The sequence below is a fragment of the Chinchilla lanigera genome, unplaced genomic scaffold, assembly GCF_000276665.1.
Source record: "Chinchilla lanigera isolate Chin_1 unplaced genomic scaffold, ChiLan1.0 scaffold00052, whole genome shotgun sequence".
Classification (NCBI taxonomy): Eukaryota; Metazoa; Chordata; class Mammalia; order Rodentia; family Chinchillidae; genus Chinchilla; species Chinchilla lanigera.
The window spans coordinates 213617-218388 of record NW_004955453.1 but is presented as its reverse complement, the minus strand read 5'-3'; the positions used below and the strand labels follow the sequence as shown (position 1 = coordinate 218388).

Sequence of the window (4772 nt, the reverse complement as noted above, 5' to 3'; positions counted from 1 at the left end):
GAGCTAGAGATATTCAAAGGAACTCCTGCTGTTAATGGGATTATTAAAGATATACCTGAGACCAGATAAATATTTGATGATTTTGCAAAGCCCAGGGATTTCTTTCAGTTTTTCTTCTGCTGACATTTCCCCCCATGGGGTCTAGACCTCGTGGTTTTCATTAGACTGCGCAAACCAAGGGAGGCTGGGGTTTCCCTGGAGCGCGGTGCGGGAAGTTGGGGAGGTTGGGGAGGTTTGCAGCCGGGGAGCGCGCGCGCGCCCCCGCCTGGTGTGGGGGAAGGGAGGCGCAGGGGAGGAGAGACAAGAGGGTGGCGAGGCTGCCACCTAGCGGCGACTTCCTGCAGTGTATATAACGCGGGTCTGCGGCCCGGGAGCTCAGTCGCTCCAAACCGCTCTGGGCTAAGGGAGCGATCGCGCCTCTGGGAAGGCGAGCTGCAGCCGTCCGCCGTTCGGCGAGGTAAGAAGGCGCGGCTCGGACTGCAGCCCTGCCGAGCGGGGAAGGGCGGGGGCGGCGGGCAGGGCTCCGGCTCCGAGCCTGGGCGTTCCCGAGCGCTCGTGGCTCGCGCAGCCGGTGCGTGGGAGACGCTGCGGGGTGCGTTCCCTCCCCCGCCCCCCTGCTGCAAAGCGCCTCTGGCTGCAGGAGCAAAGGCAGTTTTCTTAGGTCACTTGTGGAGGGCAGTTTACGTGATCTGTTGGAGGTAGGAGTCCGGCGTGTGTTTACTGCGGTGGGGACCCGGGCTGTCCAGAAGTAGGGCAACTCCGCCGGAACTCACGCGGGCTGTCTGTTCTGCTTGCCCCAAGCTGGCACAGGCATGAGCCTGGCATTGCTGTTTACCTGCCCCGCTGTTGGTATATCAGCTGGGAAACTGATAGAATTGACTGCAAATGCCTAGCTCCAGAGGATCTTTAAGCGAATCGGAAAACCCAACGGAGACGCTTTTTTCATGAATCCAGAGTATATTAGAAATCACCACTTCGGGAGCTTACCAGAGCCTGCGGCAGGGAGGCTATAAATGTGAACGTTAAATACAGCCCCAGCCTCTGGTCCCTTGATGGCATCCTTGTTAATCTAATTTGAGTATTTACTGTCCTTTTAGAAAGCATTAGGTCCCACTTCTGTTAGTGGGGGAAAAGCACACTCTAGCATTCTGAAATCTGAGGATACTGACGTGTACAGCTCAGGTGAAGTGAGCCTTGTGCTCAGTTTTGTTAGCAGGCAGGAGGATTCAAAGGGTGCGGGAGAGTCAGGAGTGAGGTCAGGCGGAGGTGGTTTGCCAGGACTCGTAACTTCCAGGGAGAAAGAGAAGCTGTAAAAGTCAGACTGGCTGTCTCTCTCTCTCCTCGCTTGTTCCTTTTCTCTCTCTCTCTCTTTTTTCTTCTCTTTTCCTTCTGCTCACAACATTAATTAGTTCTCCTCAAATGGGAGTGAGTCTCCTCCTGCCCTGGTTTACAGCCCTTTGAAGGTAGTGGGGCAGTGTCACCCTCTGAAACTTCCGTCTGCAAAGCTGCAATGTGATGACTGTCTTCTTTTCTCTGAAAACACAGATGCCGCCTTTGTGTCCCTTTATTGAGTCCAGGAAAATGCTGAGCGCGCCTAGAAAGGCGAGCAGGGCTGCTGGGTTCTGCGCCCGGCTTGTCTGTGGGTTTCAAATGGATCAGCAAGCGGCAGGGCTTTCTCCTCCAGAACACGCGCTAGGCTGGGAGGCGGAGCCTTGCTCCAGAGCCGAGCTGCGCTTGGGGGCTCGGCTCAACAATTTGCTCTTTTCCGTCTGTGCCATGAACACTTGAGTGAGCACAGTGCGGCTGAGCTCAGCCACCACCTGGAGGAACCGGCAGGGAGGGAGGGTGCAGGGTCAGAGTACAGGGAGGCGGTGGACGGCTGGGTTTTGCTGCCCGTCAGACCTTTTCTTCTAAAGGAGCAAGGACTGCAGTCATCATTTTTCGAGAGTTCCAAAAACTTTAAGCTACTCTTAACTGAGTGAGGGCTTTGGAAGTGAGTTTGTCTGGTATGAATAGCAAGTCCTTGGAGAGCTGAGAAGGTATTATGATTTCCAATCAGGCCCAGCATGGCCAAGTAGAGGCTTTCTGGATGAAAGAAACACACACACACACACACACACACACACACACACACACACACACACCCCTACTTAATTAGAACAGTGGCTTTTTGTGTGATTGGTTTGGGCAGAGAGCTCCTGTTCTGAAGTGGACACGAGGGAAGTTGGTGGAAGTTACTCAGACCTGAACTTCTTGAGCCATCACTTTGCAAACCGTAAGAGTAACCGCGGAGAAAGAAAAAGGCCTGGAAGACTTCAGATCTTTAGAGTTTTAGCCGAGATTTTATAGAACACGAATGGAATTTGGGGCCTGAAGGCATTTGTGCTTTTAAATAAGGCCACTGAGGTACTCGGTTTTACTCTTAAGAACAGGAATAGTATTAAGACGCCTTCTAGTTGGATCACATGTGTGTAGGAATAATGCAGAAAGAAGCCAAAGGCCGTCTTGTGACAAGTGTTTGAGAGGTCCGCAGAAGAGCAGCACAGTACTGGCACCCATTCTAGTGAATGTAAGCAGTCACAGGAAAGACAGAGCGACGGGTCAGGACTGGGAGGTGTGTCCCCGCTTCTGAATGCTTCGTGCTTTTTTGCAGACTGTTTGATGCTTTTTTGCTACTACTGATTTGGAATGGGAAAAAAAAAAAAAAGACACCTAAACCAACCACGGTTGCTTGGTTATCAAAGTCATCCAGGGATTGCGTAATTTCATGGTGACAGGTCTGCAGGGCCGCCACGGGGCTTGGAAGCGATGTGTATTCTGCTGCAGACGCTCTGAGGGTGGACGGAGCTGAGTCTATCTTAGGTGGCCTTGGACCACTGTCGGGCGAAGGGACAGATAAGGAGCCCCGGGCAGTGGGAGATTGCCATGTGAAGGCTGTGTCACTCAGATAGCCTGCACCTTCTTCTTGTCCCGGCTTCCAGGACGTCGCCCTCGGTTTTCTGGGAGGAGCCCGGGCTGTGCAGCCTGGTTGGGGGAACCACGTTGCCTCTCGCTGAGCGCTAGGGTGGGGAGCGCTCCCTGCTGATGGGCCTCCTCCTGCCTCCTCCTGCTCCTAAGCTGGGTGGGAACTGGGACAGAGGCTCTGATTACCCGGGCCACCCCGGACAGCCGCCTTTGTGACGCGGAGCCCTGGATCCGCTCTGCTGGGTACGGCCTTGTTCCTTCTGGCAGCCGAGCACAATGGGCCAGATCAGGTTTCTGGATGTGTCCTTCTCTTTATCCCCTGCTGTGGCCCAGGACCGTGGGAATAGGTGGCCTAGATCAGCATCAGGTGTGGGTTTCCCTCTATATATGTACTTATAATTCTTTAAGTTCTCATGTAATTCAAAAGCATCCTTAACATGCATAAAATAAGACTGTATTGTTTTCCTTTTGCCTGGCCCCAGGGGCACAGACAGTGTGCCACTCCACTATCAAGCCTAGTGGGTGGCTCCAGAGAACCTGCCCTGTGTCCGGTGTACGTCCCCTGGGCTCCTCCCCCAGGCTGGCTGGGTGGGTCCGAAGTGGATTGGATGCGGGAAGTGGTTAAACAACAACAAACAAACAGCAGAAACCCTCAGAACTGCAGTTGCTGCGGTTCTTTAGAGGTGGACAGATTGTTCTGTCTCAGTTGTCAGAAAGGAGCCGGAGTGTGTGAGCGCTGCTAGCCAAGGTCTGCGAAGAAGCGGACGGTGCAGGGAGCTCTTCACGGCCTCTGAGCCTACACCCGCCCTGTTTCCAAGGGTGAGCGTGACTGAGCAGAGTGGTCAGTCTGGCCTTGGGAAAGCCCTGCGTTTCCCAGGAAGTTCCGTTGTGGGACACGGGTCCCAAGTAGCAGAAGCTGCTAAAGGAAGCCAGGTCCAGACAGGGAGCAGGGCAGCTCCTGGCTTCAGAGCTGGTCCCAGCGCCCCAGGCCCTGGCCCACAGTATCTTATTTGAGTTCTGGAGCAGCAGGCAGCACCCCCCGCCCCCATCCCTGTCTGCAGCAGCCGCTCTGCACCAGCCCAGAGCCCCTGGGCAGGCTTTCTGGGTGTGTGTGTCATCTCTGTCCTCAAGTGCGCCCTCTGCCCCAGAGCCACGGCTTCGGTCCACCCCCGAGGCTCCTGCGCGGACAGGCCCAGGCCTGACAGGCCTTGCTCTCGCTCTCTGTGGGGTCGTTGTCTCAGCCGGGCTGGGTGGCTCTCCTCTAAGGTCCCTGGGCGCCTGCAGTGGGATTCTGTCCCCTGCACCCCCTTAGAGGCCTGGCAGGGTGACGTGCCTCCTGTGCCTGACCGCCTAGCTCGATGGCTGTTCTGGGGGCAGCGAGTGGTCCTGCTTGGACATCCTCACCTGCCTCAGAGCAGAGGCCGCAGAGAAGAGGCCCCCAGACACCAGCTGGGTGAGTGAGGATCAGAGAGCCTCTCCGGGACACCCAGATCCTCTGTGGCTGGCGTCACTGGCCTTGGTGGATCGATTCATCCAGGTCCCTCTTTGCGATTCATCCGGGTCCCTTTGCTGGTATGATTTCACAAGGATGAGTGACAGCTGTGCACACCGGTGGGTGCCTATAGCCTCAGCTATTTGGGAGGCTGAGGCAGGAGGATCCTACATTTGTGGCCAGCCTGGGCTATGCTGTGAGGCGCTGTGTCAAAATAAAATGACAAGGGGCTGGGGATTTAGCTCAGCGGCAAAGCGCCTGCCTGGCAAGCGCAAGGTCGTGAGTTCGGTTCCTGGTACCGGAGAAAAACCAAAAA

At 55.5% G+C, this 4772-nt stretch overlaps 1 protein-coding gene across 1 annotated transcript in view; it reads left to right on the top strand.

Moving 5' to 3' along the window:
• Window positions 1–354: 354 nt before the first annotated feature.
• Ackr3 (atypical chemokine receptor 3) overlaps window positions 355–4772 on the top strand; it is a 22689-nt gene continuing 18271 nt past the window's right edge. Inside the window, exon 1 of the mRNA XM_005395313.2 lies at window positions 355–457. The gene's annotated coding sequence lies outside the window, so the exon portion shown is untranslated. The remainder of the gene's footprint in view (window positions 458–4772) is intronic.